The sequence below is a fragment of the Notothenia rossii genome (assembly GCF_949606895.1).
Source record: "Notothenia rossii genome assembly, contig: scaffold_119, whole genome shotgun sequence".
Lineage (NCBI taxonomy): Eukaryota > Metazoa > Chordata > Actinopteri > Perciformes > Nototheniidae > Notothenia > Notothenia rossii.
The window spans coordinates 85,703-103,999 of record NW_027640033.1 but is presented as its reverse complement, the minus strand read 5'-3'; the positions used below and the strand labels follow the sequence as shown (position 1 = coordinate 103,999).

The 18,297-nt window shown below is 42.4% G+C and overlaps 1 protein-coding gene across 1 annotated transcript in view; it reads left to right on the top strand.

Moving 5' to 3' along the window:
• Positions 1–18,297, top strand: part of LOC307027155 (uncharacterized protein) — a 53,750-nt gene that overhangs the window by 22,377 nt on the left and 13,076 nt on the right. The window lies entirely within an intron of this gene.

Sequence of the window (18,297 nt, the reverse complement as noted above, 5' to 3'; positions counted from 1 at the left end):
AGGGGGTGCTCCTCCTGTTGTGAAATATTCCAGATGTCTATTTTACTGGCAGTTATTGGTGGTTATTAAAAGTTCTATCTCCTCATCAAGACTTGAAGTATGTCTTTCATCAACTGACGTTTACCTGTTATCTGTCAGGAGCCAGTTAACCATAATGAGGTTGCAGCTTTCCACATGTATCACTCTTTTATCTCTGATGTGTCTCAACAAATTAGAAAAAAAAAGATTCTCTGGGTTCAATCCTGGCTTCAGTGAACCTTCCCCCTCGTGCACCTCTTATCCCGAGCCTCCTCCTCTGCCCTGTGATAGCAGAGTTTTCACTCATATTCTTTTGACTTATTCAAGATTTCACTAGCTGTGTTTTTTAATCTCAGAAATTCCTGCTCTTGTGAAATGTTGGGGCTGGAAGTGATAAGCGTCTGTTGGTTGGCTTGGTTTGATAAACCCATGGAAATTCTGTCAGGTGCTAATCGAGACGAGATTAGAGATTAGCTATAGGTGTGTGTGTATGTTTGAGGTGAGGAGCGGGTTATGTGTGTATTAGATAGAAAAAGATCAGAGAACTCAAGCACATGTGATGACGTTTTTTTCTGTCGATAGAAAACTGACTTGGCGTCTTTGTTTCTTTATTCACACACACACACACACACACACACACACACACACACACACACACACACACACACACACACACACACACACACACACACACACACACACACACACACACACACACACACACACACACACACACACACACACAGTTGATTTACTCCTCTCTCTCTTCCCTGGGGTTCCTCGGTTGCCCGGCGCTGCCATTATCAGTTCTCTGTAAATCAGCCATGTTTGACGAACCTGCTCTTTCAACCTGGGATCAATACCAGCTCTTTATCTGGCCAGAGCTGGCTAATAAAGGCAAGGCCTCTTATCCACCATCTGGGAGAGAAAGACACACACACACACACACACACACACACACACACACACACACACACACACACACACACACACACACACACACACACACACACACACACACACACACACACACACACACACACACACACACAACCCTGATAACTTAACTCTGCCTCTTTTCACTCCATCACACCTCCACCACCTCAGAGTGTCACTATATTAGTGCTTATACAATGTAATAACACACACAAGCTTATTTTAAAAACAGATTTGAGCCTCTGTTTAGTGCATCTCTGTTGTGTGTTTTCTCCTCACTTCTCAGAATTGCTCTACAGTTGTAGGTCCTTTTTTCAAACAACACACTCATACATTTAGATGACAGGAAACCTGATAAAATCCACTGCTGGCTGATTAGTCAGTATGTTACCTCCTGGTGACCTCTAATTGTCGTGCCCTCGTTTGGACCAATCAAAATGCTTTTTGTAAACTGCCAGTTTTTTTCTCTCCTCAGAATCTGATCAGTGGTGATCAGGGTGCATGTGAGGCATTCGTTTTTTTCAGTTGCTAACACACTAAAATCTCAAAGCATAATTATTTAAAATCACACTGAAAGAGCAAAACCTCAGCTCAAATCTCCAAAACTCTAAACACATTTTCAGCTCTGCGCCCAATTTGCACTCAACTTGGCACTTTTTGCAAAACACTTCACACGGTTCTCTAAGTAAGACACAGAAATCTGACATATTCACTTGTTTGCCATTTTCAAAACACTGCCATTAAAAATTCTGCACAATTTAACAAATACTCATGCCAATGTCCATAAACACCAAACTGCTTTATTGATGAAAGCACTAGAAAAAGGCTTCATGTAAGAAATGTTTACAACAACAATGAATATATGGACAGCAGCATAGGAAGAGGTAGAGGGAGGATGAGAGAGAGAGAGAGGGAGGGTGAACTGAAGTCAGGTGAAGAGTTATTTGCAGCATAACGGTTGGAGCTGTATGAGTGTCAGGCTATAGGTGATGCTTCTTCTGCAGGTGGACGAGGGGCTGTGGTCAGGCCCAGTGAGGTGGTAAAATGCAGCCTGAGCACACCTGTTTTTTGTAAAAATATTTTTTGCATTTATTTTTTCCTCAAAGTGTTCCTTTCCATTTACTGTATTTGACAGAGGCCTCCTTTTTGGTCACACAACTGTAACTATGTTTTGCATGAATTTGTTTTGGAGAAAAGTAAATGTATGCCAACAGTATATTTGTGTTTCTGCAAATAGTTTGACTTGAGCAATCTTTATATGCAGAGTTCTCTACAGATCACCATAAAAGATGAGTGTGCTTTAGATTGAGCACGATGGTGTTATGAACCGAGACACAGGACGCAGGACCCAAAAGCAGGACTCGAAGACAGTTGTCCAAAAATAGAATGTTCTTTAATAACAAAAACTAAATCGTACTTTCAAAAAATAGAAAGCAGTTAAATAGCCAAAGCTAAGTTGTACAGCAACACACAAACTCACTTGGCAAAAGGTCTAAATCTCAAGGTAGGTATCAGGAGTCAAAAAAGGCCCAGGTTCTCACGACATTAAACATAACGAACTGACAAAGAAACAACAGGGCTATATATAGGTGAGGGGGGTGGGCACAGGTGAAAACTATCAGGGCAGGGCCAAGCAATCTCAAGGGCGGGAAACACACAAAGGCAGGAAATGTGGGATCTGGAATGAGAGGAAAGATTACTTTCAAAATAAAAACAGGAAGTGACAAGATCCAAACACAAAACTAGAGTAAAAACATAACTAAACCTAACATATCTGTCAAGTCACAACATTACCCCCCCCCCCCCTCTAGGGACGTCTCCTGACAGCCCAGGCAGATTAGGATGTTGCCTGTAGAAATCCCTGATCAACTCCTGATCCACATCCTAGGCTCCATAGCCTTTCCAGTCAACGAGGAACTGCCTGCCACGTCCCCTTCTCTGGACTGCTAGCAGTTTCTTGACCGTATAAACAAGGCCACCATCAACAATTCTGGGGGGTGGCAAAGGTTTAGTTGCGGGCACCAAACTGCTTTCTTTGACAGGCTTGATCTTTCCAATGTGGAATGTAGGGTGGACACGCAGGGACCTGGGGAGTCGCAGGCGCACAGACAGGCACAATCTTCGTTATTGGAAAAGGACCAACAAACCTGGGAGCTAATTTTCTTGAAGCGACATGGAGGGGTGGATCTTTCCTGGACAACCAAACCTTCTGCCCAGGCTGGTACACTGGAGCTGGCCGGCGGTGTCGGTCAGCCAACACCACCATTGACGAATAACTCCTTAGAAGGGTTCGACAGGCAGCCGCCCAGATGCGGTGGCACCGTCTGACCAGGGCATGTGCAGACCTCCTTTTCAGTCTCAGCAAACACGGGTGGTTGGTAGCCAAAGACGCACTGGAAGGGAGTCAGACCTGTGGCAGAGGTAGGAAGAGAATTGTGGGCGTATTCCACCCAGGTTAGATTCTTGCTCCACGATGAGGGATTCTGAGCCACCAAGCACCTCAGACATGTCTCCAACACTTGATTCAATCTCTCCGTTTGTCCGTTGGACTCGGGGTGATACCCAGAGGAGAGGCTAGTGGTGGCTCCAATGAGACTGCAGAACTCCTTCCAGAACTTGGAAACAAACTGTGGGCCCCGGTCTGACACAATATCCCTGGGAAATCCATGTATCCGGAACACATTGATCATCATAATTTCTGCCGTTTCCTTGGCCGAGGGTAGCTTGGTCAAAGGAATAAAATAAGTCATTTTAGAAAAACGATCTACCACTGTTGGCACAGTGGTATTACCTTGAGACATCGGGAGTCCAGTAACAAAGTCCATGGATATGTCAGACCAGGGCCGTTGAGGAATGGGCAACGGCTGCAGCATCCCCGCCTGAGACCTGGAAGAAGTTTTGCTGCGAGCACAAACAGGACAGGCATTCACATATTCACCAACATCTTTAGCCATGGACGGCCACCGGAAACGCTGCTGAAGTGCGAACATGGTTTCTCTAACCTAGGGGTCGGCAACCCGTGGCCCTCGAGCCGCATGCGGCCCTTTAAGCCCTCTGCTCAGGCTCCCTTGAGCTTAGACAAAAATAATAAGAAAATAAAAGTATTTGTAGGACTATTTAAATGTTGTTGCATGGTTGAAAATGCTTCGTATCTTGTATTTTGAGGTGATACTGTGACACATAAATTAAAAGCAAAACGTTTTAATTAGGTCAACTAAAATATGCGTCACATCCTGCTACGGTCCCGCGCCAGCGCCTTTTCCTGCGGGTGAATAACCTGACCCCCGGCTGGATGAGCAAACTATGGATAAATCAAAAAAAAGAAAAGTACCGGAGGAACACTGGATTTAATTCTGCGTGGACAGAGTTATATGCTTTCACAGCAAACGATGCTGGTTTACCGGTATGTTTGATATGTAGAAAGAAGTTGTCAAGGTGCTGCAGCCTTTACGTATCGAGGAACAACACGGGAGAGGAAGACAGCTGACGATCTTCAGTAATAATTCAATGGGGTATGTAATTTATTTCAGAAAACACTTTGTTATATTCCATGGAATGCTCTTAACGTCCCGATAGCAATGAATATATTAAATGCTTTGACAATAAATACATAAAAATGTTTATCTCTGGAAGCCGTAGCGCTGTAAAAAGCACGACCAATCATCTGAGCCGGCCCGGCAAAAATAACTGGAAGGCCTACCTGCCTGTCAGCCTTCCATCTGTGCACAAACTTATCTCGTGCCCTCATTGGTCATTTGCGCGTTCGTGTGTGTTGGAGGAGGGGATCTGTAAGGAAGTCTGAAGGAATAGGCAGATTTTTTCCGGTTGTGTATCAGGGCTCAACGCTAACTTGAAAAAGTGGTTGCCAGGCTGGCAACCAGGCATCAGCTTTTGGTTGCCAAATCTGAAAATAGGGTTGCCATTTTTAGTCACCTTATATTTTAAATAATTAAGATACTATACAGTTATACATCAACTTAATACTGAAAATGTGACACAAAAGAATGTTCAAATGCTTTACAATAAGTAATTAACACAATTATTTGAAACTTAAGTGGTAGTAAACTTGTCCACCCTCAATTGCTGGTATACAAAATACCAGTAGTGCAGCTGTTGTCTTGTTTTTCACAGATCCCTCACAAATGAATTGAGCAAGTCACTAGTTTCTTGGTCATCTGTTGTCTCCCTTTTAAATGTGGGTTTTCTTGATCTTTGTGCTGACCCCCACCATAGATCCATTGGCCCTTCAGCATTGAAGTCTTGGATTGTGGTTCTGTCATTGGCTAATACATTTCTAATGTTAAATAAATGAAAACCATTCACAGTTAAGAATTAGATATTAATTATTAATGCTGTAAATTACCTTCTATATGTCTAACTATATTTAAAATGTGTTAACTTTTTATAGAAGTGATTATATTTGTATGCCAATATTTTCCTATGCTAAAGTTTCGTTTTGCACTTTTATTTTGGTAGTAATAAGATCGGGACTCTTATTTTGAAGGAACTTTTACCGGAAGTGAATTCACAACGGAGCAGAATGTACATATATTATATTTCGCCTCCCAAGACTTTACAGTTTACACACATTTCCTCTTTGCTTTTCATTTGGGTTCATCTTGAGCTTTATCAGTTGAATCACTTTTAACATTCGTTTGAGATGTTGACGGGTTGGCCGAACTTTTTACCCCACAGTCAAATTTAATTTGCTTTGCCATTTTTTGTAAAGCAAACACACGGCGCACCGCGCACGCGAGTAAACGTGCATTGCTTTCTGGCTCCGTAATCACACCAATGCACGTGCAACTTAAGTATCAGGTTCCGACTGGTCACAACAATAATTAAATATCACTCTTAATACAACAAATAATTAACATTTATCTATTTTGGGGTGCACATTTTGCTGTTTGCTGTCCTTATTTCTTTATGTTAAAAACTGGTTGCCACTGAAGGCAACCAAAGCCCAAGAAGTGGTTGACATTTTTTCTGAATGGTTGCCAATTGCAACCTGGCAACCGTTACTGTCGAGCCCTGTGTATTTTCAAATTCTAGCGCACTCGAGCTGGTTTCTCCATTCTTACCTACCCCACCGTTAACTCTTTTTAGGGTGCAGCTATATGTTTTATTTATTTCAAAGTGGGCCCATTTTAATTATATATTTGTTTCCTTCAAATGTGCAGAGGACTCCCCAAGTGCTGTGTTTAATTTATTTTAAAGTAGTAGTAGTATTTTTTTATTCGCCTTATAGGAGTTCTTTGTTTCTTATTAGAGGTTAACAGTTTTATATAACGTAATAAATAGCCTAACAAATGCAAATAAACTGTAGTTTTGTATGATATAACAATAAATACAACTTTATTAGCTATCAAGCTATGAAATATATGTTTTGCGGCTCCAGACACATTTTTTTTTGGCAAAAGGAGCAAAATGGCTCTTTTGGTCAAAAAGGTTGCAGACCCCTGCTCTAACCCCAGGGTGACAAGTGAGCAAGGACGTGTGAGCCCAGTGAATGATCTTGGAGCGCAAGGGCACTGTAACAAACAGCCTATTAGGCGGACACTCACTAGGTGCTGGGCTCTCAACATTTGCTTGCTGCACCTCTTTTTCTATCTGCCAAGTTACCGCTCCTACTACACGGTTCAGTGGTAGGATGGGTTCTGGTTTCTTGGCAGCAGGCTCAGGGTCAAACAGACGGGATAAGGCATCTGGCTTGGTGTTCTGGGAGCCAGGTCTAAATGACAAGGTAAAATCAAAACGACTGAAAAAAAGCGTCTATCTGGCCTGACGTGAATTCAGTCTCTTAGCCTTTTTTATGTATTTGAGGTTTTTGTGGTCCGTTCATACCAGGAACGGCTGAGCGGCCCCCTCTAGCCAATGTCTCCACTCCTCCAAGGCTTGTTTCACTGCCAGTAGTGCACGATTGCCCACGTCGTAGTTCCTTTCCGCTGGGGACAACTTACGGGAGAGATAAGCGAAGGGATGGAGCTTATTATCCTTTGCAGCCCGCTGAGAGAGAACTGCCCCCACACCGAGGTTAGAGGCATCCACCTGTACCACGAACTGTCGAAGTGGATCTGGGATGGTGAGGATAGGAGCAGAGGTGAACATCTCCTTTAGGCCTTGAAAAGCGTTAGCAGCTTTGGAGTTCCATTCAAAAGGGACATGAGGAGAGGTAAGTACATGTAGCGGGGAAGCAATAGAACTGAAATTCCTGATGAAACGTCTATAAAAATGTGCAAACCCCAGGAGCTGCTGTAGTTTTTTCCTGTTAACAGGAACTGGCCACTTGGCCACGGCACTGACCTTGGCAGGGTCCATCTTTATTTGACCGGGGGCAATGATGAAACCCAGGAACGATGTGGTTTGGACATGGAACTTGCACTTCTCTGCTTTGACCTAAAGTTGGTTCTGTAGCAGGCGGTCGAGGACTTGAAGGACATGCTGCTGGTGGGTTATGTTGTCAGGAGAAAAAATCAAAATGTCATCAAGATATAGAAACACAAACTTATTCAGGAATGGAAACACTGCCGGTGCGTTTGTCAAGCCAAAAGGCATCACTAGGTACTCATAGTGTCCACTTGGTGTGTTAAATCCAGTCTTCCATTCGTCCCCCTCCCTGATTCTCACCAAATGATCAGCATTCCTTAAATCCAGTTTGGTGAAAATGTTGGCGTCTTGCAAAAGTTCAAAGGCGGAGGAGATGAGTGGGAGAGGGTACCTGTTTTTGATGGTGATTGCGTTCAGAGGGCTGTAGTCTACACAGGGCCGGAGTGATCCATCCTTTTTGTCGACGAAAAAGAAGCCCGCTCCCGCCAGTGACGAAGAAGGGCGAATGAGTCCGGTCTGCAAGGAGGTCTCAATATAATTGTTCATGGCCTCCCTTTCAGGTCCGGAAAGAGAGTAGAGGCGACCCTTGGGAATAGGGGAGCCAGGTACCAAGTTTATAGCACAGTCATTAGGCCTATGTGGTGGCAGGGCAGTGGCTCAGGCTTTACTAAAAACTTCCTTCAGGTCCCAATAGCAACTGGGCACCTTGGACTTGTCAGGGAAATCTTGCTCCTGTACTTGGATAGCCTCAGTCATTTCTGTACATGCAATCTGGACAACATCTTGGGTCTCAATCCTTCTAGCATGGGGAGTGTTGTCAGTCTTATTGTCTCTCAAACTGAAAATGTTTGCAGTCCTCTCCCCATCCCTTAACTCTCCCAGATCTCCAGTCTATGTGTGGGTTGTGCTTGACTAACCATGGGTAACCAAGAATAAGTGGATGCTGAGCAGAGACAAATAAATGGGAAGTCATGTGTTCATTATGTGTTGCCTTTACAGTTATTTCAATGGGCATAGTACAATGGGTAACGGTAAACAATAACCGACCATCCAGAGCAGAGGCCTTTAACGGTTGCTTCAAAGGAATTACCACACAGTTCCACTTCTTGGCCAACCCCCAATCCATTAAACTTTCATCTGTACCAGAGTCTATGAGAACCCCCTGAGTTAAAACATGTCCGTCTACTTTTACTTGTACCTGTGTCAATGTACGAGGAGGGAATCCAGATGACAGTCAGCTCACCAGAGTCCTCCTCGTCCCTGATGAGCCCGATCTTTTACTGTACAAGAAGCCAGGAGGTGCCCCTGCTCCCCACAGTAAAAACACCTGCCCTCCTGAATGCGCCGAAGACGTTCCTCCGGAGTCAACTTTGCCCGGCCCAACTGCATGGGCTCCTCTGAGACACTAGGGAGCACTCTTCTCTCAGGAGGAGTATCGGCAGGAGTATCGGCAGGAGGTCTCCAGGCGGGACAATGGCTTGGTGTGTCCCTTTGGTGTCAAGGCAGACGTGCCACATTCTTGAACCTTTCTGTTTGTCTTTCGGCCAGTCTATTGTCTATTCGAACTGCCAGTGCAATGATAGAATCCAAATCTTCTGGGAGGTCCAAAGGTATTAACTGGTCTTTAATGGAATCCGAAAGACCAGACAAAAAGGCGTTGAGCAGTGCTGAAGAGTTCCAGCCACTATCTGCTGCAAGGGTCCTGAACTCAATGGCATAATCCGATACTCTGCGCTGGCTCTGCTTAATCTGCATCAGTGCCCTTGCTGCCTCTCTTCCAGGAGCCGTGTGATTAAACACCTTGGTGAGAGGGTCTGTAAATACATCCAGAGAATTACAGGCAGGTGAATCTCTCGCCCATTCGGACGTAGCCCAGGCCGCTGCTCTCCCCGTTAAGTGGCTCACCATGAAGGCCACTTTAGAGTGATCAGTGGGGAATGCAGCAGGGTTATATTTATAATGGAGATCACAATGAACAATGAAAGGGCGACAGTCACCGGAATCTCCGGAGAATCGCTCTGGAGATGCCAGACGAGGCGGTGGAGCATGGAGTGGCACATGGTCAGCTGGAGCAGTTGGTGTGTAAGCAACAGCAGGAGACTGAGGGGATAAACCAGCTTCCAGGTGAGCGAGGACACGGTGCAGCTTTTCGGCAAGGTGATTCACCTGAGTATTGACGGAGGCTTGAACATTTTCCTGACGGCCGGTCAGGTCCCTCACCCGCAGGTTGATGGCGCCCAGCTGCTCCTCATGCTGGTGTAGTCTCGTTCCTTGAGCTCGCAGAGCTATCTTCACTGTCTCTGAATCCGCTGGGTCCATATTTTGGTCAGTTCGTACTGTTATGAACCGAGACACAGGACGCAGGACCCAAAAGCAGGACTCGAAGACAGTTGTCCAAAAATAGAATGTTCTTTAATAACAAAAACTAAATCGTACTTTCAAAAAATAGAAAGCAGTTAAATAGCCAAAGCTAAGTTGTACAGCAACACACAAACTCACTTGGCAAAAGGTCTAAATCTCAAGGTAGGTATCAGGAGTAAAAAAAGGCCCAGGTTCTCACGACATGAAACATAACGAACTGACAAAGGAACAAAGAAACACCAGGGCTATATATAGGTGAGGGGGATGGGCACAGGTGAAAACTATCAAGGCAGGGCCAAGCAATCTCAAGGGCGGGAAACACACAAAGGCAGGAAATGTGGGATCTGGAATGAGAGGAAAGATTACTTTCAAAATAAAAACAGGAAGTGACAAGATCCAAACACAAAACTAGAATAAAAACATAACTAAACCTAACATATCTGTCGAGTCACAACAGATGGTGTGTAGTTGGTGGGACAAAGGTTCTTGTACTAGGTGTGTTTGCTTGTGTGTGTATTTGAACTGCTGTCATTTAAAGTGCAGAATTAAAGTTCAAATACCCTTCACATTAAAAAAAGCATACAGCCATTAAATAGAGTGATACAAATTAAAGTGAAATACACAAAGGTTGTTTGGACAAAATGAGCTGGGAAAACCCTCAATATCAACATTAGTGAAAATATTGAAGGCTTCACTTATGGTGCTTTACAAAATGTATTCAGACAAAAGTACATCATTTTTCTTTAGTTTCTTGAAATGATATACTTGGAATGCTAAACAATTTTCCTTACATTAGATTATGTGTCACTTGTTCGACGCTTTTACTATAAGCGTCTTAAATACACTCAATACTGTGGACATTAAGACAAGTGTCTTGCCCATGGACACAACAACATGCTGACTGCAGTGGGCATCAAGGTGGGATTTGACTTTCAGACAGAATATGCTGGAATATTGCTGGATCAATCTGTTGGAAGTTTTTTAAATGTTTAATCATAACGATAAAGACTGTACATGCATATATTTAGCTGTTGAAACTTTAATAATGATGATTGTGAGTATGACACAAATTATCTTCTATAAATATTTAGATAAAACAACTCCCATGTTTTTGTTGCAGCCCAAGAGCCGGGTTGTAAAATAAACATAGGGAGTCGAGACGAGGTGTATCAATCATAGACTGTATTTATAAATGGACGTAGTGTGCGTGACATCACCCATAGGATTCTGCCATGGATTCTGTAGATTTGCTGAGAAGCTTAAAGTAGGCGGATTCGGCCACTGCCGTTGTCTGTACCATATGTGTTCGGGGTACCATATGTGTTCGGGATCCGTCTCTTACCAATGACGTCACGAAGTCACGCACACCAATTTCCCCGCAGGCTAGGCAGTCAAGAATATTATAATTAGCTTCGGCTTGATGTGGAGATGTGATTTGATGTGTCGTTTGTCCCCCAACTCCTCTCCAAAGTTGAGATATGTAATAAAATACTCAGGGGAGTTTCCTGAATTTTCATGCCCAAAGCCAAGCACTAGGCCCTGGGTAAATTAAGAGGCTGATCTGGGGCACTTTTGTCCACTTTCCCTGGTGCTAGAAACTCAAGTCCGGCATCCCTGGAATCGTCTCAGAGAGTAGATGATCAGTGGGGTCTTGTTTTTACTGAAACATGATGTTTCGATGTATATTTCCATTGAAAATGCTAGCAGCTAGCCGCAAAGCTAGCATCGCAGCCACTGCTCCGTTTTGCACACGTTTTTCACAAACATTTTACATTGTTTTTGTTACTTTCGTACGTTGCAGTGTCTTAAATGTAATTTAGGTTAACTTCCTGTTTGAAGTTGTTGCTATGGAAACAACATGACGGAGAAAAAAGTAATATCTTCTACATATAATAACGGACAAAGTAAAGAATGAAGTGTAGGCTATGTTTAAATGTTAGGAATTTGACCGTGTATGATGGTCCCCTCGAGTTGCCGTACAGCCAATGACGTACAGCCATTGCTCCGATTTCATGTTTTTTTTACATGTTTTTCACAAAAAATGTCACACGCTAGGAGTATAGGAATACTTCAATTCGGTTCATCATGATCTGTAGATGTGATTTGCCCCCGAGCACCCCTGGGTAAATTACCCTACACCAATCACAATGCGAACAATGCGTGACGTCATTGGTAAGAGACGGCCCCCGAACACATATGGTACCCCGAACACATATGGTACTCACACCGTCTCGACAGTGACGTCAGAGTCTAACTCCCGCCTGCTCCAAATAAGGGCAAAGAGGCGGAGCCGTGGCGGGACCTGCTGCCACCGAGCTGGAAGCTCCAGAGCTAGCTGAAGCTACCAAGCTAAGCTAACATGCTCCCCCCCCGTCTGCACATTGCCGTCGCATTTTACGTTTCTATGGTAAGCGGACATGAAACTATTCAGCAAAACTATAAATAATAATCTAAGTTATTGAGTTTTTAGGATAATACTTCAGAATCTTAAAATCCCTTGACGTTGTGCTAAATTCAACACTGCAATCAAGCAAATATTAATATGTTTGAATGACATTAGTTATTTATATTTTGATATCACTTAACTATACGTTTAATACATTTAAGTCAAGCTAAGGTACATGTGATGGTAGCTAGTTAGTGCTCTTACCTGTGAGGCCTCCTCCAAACAGCATAATAACCAGACTGTATCATTAAAACTAAGTACCAGTTCTAGATCCTTGACTTTAGACAAGCAATTCAAAAGACAAAATCAACTAAATGTATTCAAAGGCCAATCTTTGTTTTAAGGTTCGTCTTAACCTGAGATATTAGTTATACAGTAATAGCATTGACAACTCAACAGTTAACTTTGGATTTTTTATTGTCTAAAGCATTTATTATTTTCATTTTTCCCCTCTCACATTCAGTGTGGACGGATTGAGACAGCGTGGTGTCCAGAGAGCTGCTGAGACTTCAGGGAGAAACCTCCGTGTGATGGACGTCCTATCTGTTGGTTTGGAGAGGACTGAGGGTCTTTCCTCAGTGAGGAGGACCAGGCCTGATGGAGGAGTCCATGCTGGGCAAAGCTGATACCAACTGCACAGGCCTAGTCTGTCACTTTATTTGACTAAATGTGTTTACTTATACATTTAATAGGTTTACACCTTCCGTCCATATGTGCTTTTTATTTAAAACATGTTTGATTAACTTTTGGTTCACATTTCAATAAATTGTATTTGTATTTGCACTCCTTTTGTCCATTATTCTTACTGAAAATGTTAGATTACACATTCACATCTGACTGAAGATTGGCCCCATTTATTTGTGACGTTGCAAACTCTGCGGTACAAGGCACAAGTGATGTGAAGCTCATAAAGCGAGGCAAATAGAAATAATCAGCTGATGGAGTGTAGATGTGGAAATAGGTGCATTCGATCAGCTGACTGTTTTTCGCCACTCTTTGTAAGCCTAACAATAACCACACCTTCTCTGAGGTGCAGCGTCACAAACAAATGATGGTCAATCAATCAATCAATCAATGTTTATTTATATAGACCAATATCATAAATGTTACATTTTTCTCAGTGGACTTCACAGTTTGTACAGAATATCAGTATGACAATACGACACCCTCTGTCCTTAGACCCTCACATCGTACAAGGAAAAACTTCCAGAGAAAACCCACAGTTTAAAGGGAAAAATGGGAGAAACCTCAGGGAGAGCAACAGAGGAGGGATCCCTCTCCCAGGACGGACAGACGTGCAATAGATGCCGTGTGTAAATTGAAAAGATAATACATTTGCAACATAGGTAGTCCAAATGTTTGGAAATGCATGTGTGTATAATAGGAAGATGAATCCACGAGTATATCCATCCAGGACTTATGATCCAGGACCACGGCCCCGACTCAAGATCCAGGACTCGCGATCCATGACACAGGACCGCAGGATCATCCATGACTCCGGATCCCGGCGTATATAGACACCAAAAAGAAAGAAATTTGGGGAAGCTGGGTTAATCGGAACATGAGAGTACACAGGTATAGACAGAGAGAAGGAAGAAGTAAGATGTCCCCCGACAAACTAAGCCTATATCAGCAAAGCTAGGGGCTGAATCTAATCAGCCCTAGCTATAAGCTTTATCAAAAAGGAAGGTCTTAAGCGCACTCTTAAAAACGGATAGGGTGTCTGCCGTCCGAACACAAACTGGAAGCTGATTCCACAAAAGTGGAGCTTGATAAGAAAAGGCTCTGGCTCCCATTGTACTTTTGAGACTCTAGGAACAACCAACAACCCTGCATTCTTGGAACGTAATGCCCTAGTAGGACAATAGGGTATAATGAGTTCTTTAAGGTAAGATGGCGCCTGCCCATTAAGGGCTTTGTAGGCGGGAAGAAGAATTTTAAATTCTATCCTGTGTTCTATAGGGAGCCAGTGTAAGGCAGCCAGAACAGGAGTAATGTGGTCCCTTTTCCTAACTCTGGTTAGTACACGAGCTGCAGCATTTTGAATCAGCTGAAGCGACTTGACTGACTTCTTGGTACACCCTGATAATAAGGAGTTACAATAATCCAGCCTTGAAGTAACAAATGCATGGACTAGTTTCTCTGCATCATTTTGAGGCAAGATATGCCTGATTTTTGCAATGTTACGTAGATGGAAGTAGGCGGTCCTTGAAATTGATTTTATGTGGGTGTTAAAGGATAAATCCTGATCAAATATAACACCAAGATTCCTTACAGTCTCACTGGAGGCCAAATTAATGCCATCCATAGTTAATATATCTTTAGATAATTTGTTTCGTAGATTCTTCGGGCCAAGTACAATAACTTCAGTTTTGGTCGTGTTTAACATCAAAAAATGTAAGGTCATCCACGTTTTTAAGTCCTTGAGGCAGTCTTGAATTTTATTTAGATGATTAATTTCATCAGGCTTGATTGATAAATATAGTTGAGTATCATCCGCATAACAATGAAAGTTTACAGAATGATTCCTTATAATATTGCCTAACGGAAGCATATATAGTGTGAACGAAATAGGTCCAAGCACAGAGCCCTGTGGCACTCCATGGCTAACTTTGGTTTGCATGGAAGATTCATCGTTGACACGTACAAACTGAGAGCATTCAGATAGATAGGACCTAAACCAGCCTAAAGCAGTTCCCTTTATGCCAACTAAGTGCTCTAGTCTTTGCAATAGGATGTCATGGTCGATAGTATCAAATGCAGCACTAAGATCGAGCAAGACAAGAATAGAGACAAGTCCCTTGTCAGAGGCTATGAGAATGTCATTTGTGACTTTAACCAGAGCTGTCTCTGTGCTATGTTGTGTTCTAAAGCCAGACTGAAAATCTTCAAATAAATCATAGTTTTTTAAGTAATCACACAGCTGTTTTGCGACTGCTTTCTCAAGAATATTTGAGAGGAACGGAAGATTAGAAATAGGTCTATAGTTGGCTAAAACCTCTGGATCGAGGTTGTGCTTTTTAAGAAGCGGTTTTATCACTGCTACTTTGAATGATTGTGGAACATAGCCTGATAATAAAGACATATTCATAATATTTAATAAAGAAGTGCTAATTAATGGAAAAACTTCTTTTAACAGCTTAGTTGGAATCGGGTCTAAGATACACGTTGATGGTTTAGAAGAGAGAATCATTGAATTTAATTGTTCAAGGTTTATGGCTGAAAAGCATTCTAGTTTACTATCTAGTGTAATATTATAACTTACGTTTCCGGGAGCTGTTGATAACACTATACTGGTCAAAGGCAAGAGGTCATTGATTTTGTTTCTAAGAGTAACAATTTTATCGTTAAAAAAGTACATAAAATCATTACTACTGAGTGCTATGGGAATAGAAGGCTCAGTCGAGCTGTGGCTCTCTGTCAGCCTGGCTACAGTGCTGAAAAGAAATCTTGCATTATTCTTATTCTCATCTATTAATGAAGAGTAGTATGCTGCTCTCGCTTTACGCAGTGCTTTCTTATATTCATTGAGAGTAATATGCCAAATTAAACGAGATTCTTCAAGTTTAGTGGAACGCCATATCCTTTCAAGTTGTCTCGACTTTTGCTTTATTTTGCGGGTTTCGGCATTATGCCATGGAGCTAATCTATGTTGTTTTATTTTCTTCTTTTTCAAAGGAGCAACAAAGTCTAATTGTATTCGCAGCGCATCTGTAGCACTATCAACAACATGATCAATTTGGGGTGGTGTACATTTTGTATAAGTTTCCTCCCCTACATGCAGACATGCTATCGAGTTAAGTATTGGTGGAATCTCTTCCTTAAATTTGGGTATAGCACTAACAGATAGGTTTCTGCTGCAGGAGCTTTTGGCTAATGCTTTGTAGTCTAGTAACAGTACTTCAAAAGTTACTAAGAAATGGTCGGATAAAGCAGGATTATGCGGTTCGACTAATAGTTGCTCAATTTCAATACCATAAGTCAGAACAAGGTCAAGAGTGTGATTATAGCAGTGGGTTGGTTTATTTACACTCTGACAGAAACCAACATAATCTAATATAGAGTTAAATGCAACAGTAAGGCTATTTTTATCATCGTCAACATGAATATTAAAGTCACCTACGATAATTACTTTATCTGTTTTAAGTACCAAAGTTGATAAAAACTCAGAGAATTCTGATAAGAATTCTGAATAAGGACCTGGTGCACGGTACACTGTAACAAATAAGATTGGCTGCAAAGTTTTCCAGGTCGGATGTGTAAGACTGAAAATGAGGCTTTCAAAGGAGGTATAATTAAATTTTTGTTTAGTATTGATAAGTAAACTTGAGTCAAAGATTGCTGCAACTCCACCTCCTCGGCCCGTGCCTCGGGCAATATGAGTATTGATATGGCTGGGTGGAGTGGCCTCATTTATGCTGACATATTCTTCATGTCTCAAGCAAGTTTCAGTGAGACAGCATATATCAATATTATAATCTGATATTAAATCATTTACCAGTATTGCTTTAGATGCTAGAGATCTTATGTTTAAGAGACCACATTTAATCTTCCTGTTTTGTTGCACTGTAATAGTTGTTACATTTACTTTTATTAAGTTATTATGTATGACACCTCTATTAGGTTTTACCTTAAATTGTCCTTGGGCAGACACACACACCGTTAATATTGGGTATTTTATTGGGTTCGGGATTCCTATGGATGACTGCCTAGGAGAGAGTGCAGAGAAGCGTGTAAGACTGCGACTCTGCCTCCTGGTCTCAACTCCAGTTTGTCATGGATTAAGTCCACAAAGCCCTGAAATATTTGCCGAAATGAGATTTGCACCTTCCAAAGTAGGATGAATGCCGTCTCTATTAATCAGACCAGGTTTTCCCCAGAAGGCTGTCCAATTATTCACGAAGCCCACATTGTTTGCTGGGCACCACCAAGACAACCAGCGCTGAAATGATGACATGCGGCTATACATGTCATCATTGATCAGATTGGGGAGGGGACCAGAGAAGATTACGGTGTCCGACATTGTTTTAGCATAACTACACACCGACGCCACATTAAGTTTGGTGCATTCTGATTGGCGTAAACGAACATCATTACCACCGACTTGAATAACAATCCTACTGTATTTACGTTTATTTTTAGCCAGCAGTCTAAGATGCGCCTCAATGTCGCCCGCTCTGGCCCCCGGAATGCATGTGACTGTGGACGCTTTGGTCTCTAAATTCACGTGTCTCATAATAGAGCTACCAATAACCAGAGTTGGCTTCTCAGCGGGTCTCTCGCTGAGTGGGGAATATCTGTTAGATACGTGAACGGGTTGGTGGGGACCTGCGGGTTTCGTCTATCGGGTCCTGATAGACTACACACATATTCGGTGTGCAGATCTTTGTTTTCACAATAAAAGTGTTGTTTATTAGTGAATGTAATGTACAGAGGCCTGTACTACGAATCCAGTTCAACATACCCTGGATATGTTTGAGTTACCCGCCTTACCTAATCCAAAACAAACGCGCTCTCGTTTATGATATCACTGCCCCATCTAAGACACGAGTGAATCTGACTTTAATTCAATTTGACTCGAGTGTTTCGTCAACTTAACGTGTTAAAATAATACTTCTGCATACAGTATGTGACACTGTAAGTGTTGCACGGCCAGAAACGGCTCGAGAAGCTGACACAGATAAGGAAATATATGATACATGTGGTACAATATTTGATATCATGTGATATGAATGATAATGGGACACATCAAAGTCTGCACTCACAGTGCCGCGGACTATACGTAATGTTACTTTGATCTGGTTACTTATGTTGTGGCAGATATTTAAGTAAGCTTTCTTAATGCTAATATTATATTAGTCAGATTGCTCTGAAGATGGGAGGTGATATTCAGGCAGTTTTTCTGTTTTTCCTTTATCCTGTAATATGACTTGATAGCTTTAAACTCCGCACACAGAGTTCTGATTGGCCAGCAGGTGGCTCTTTCACTGAGTTGATCTCTTATCCTGGAACTTAACCTGCTCCGGAGCAGATTAGCCGTTCAGCACAAGTTACCATGGAGATCTAGCCCGGTAAGAAGTGAACCAGCGACGTAGGACCGGTAACCCAGAGTTTTCCCTGAAGTTAGCTTGCGAAAATCCGGCTTCGTAGTACAGGCCTCAGGTCTTAAAATCTCATAGCATCAACTTTTAAATGTCCTCTTGGATGTT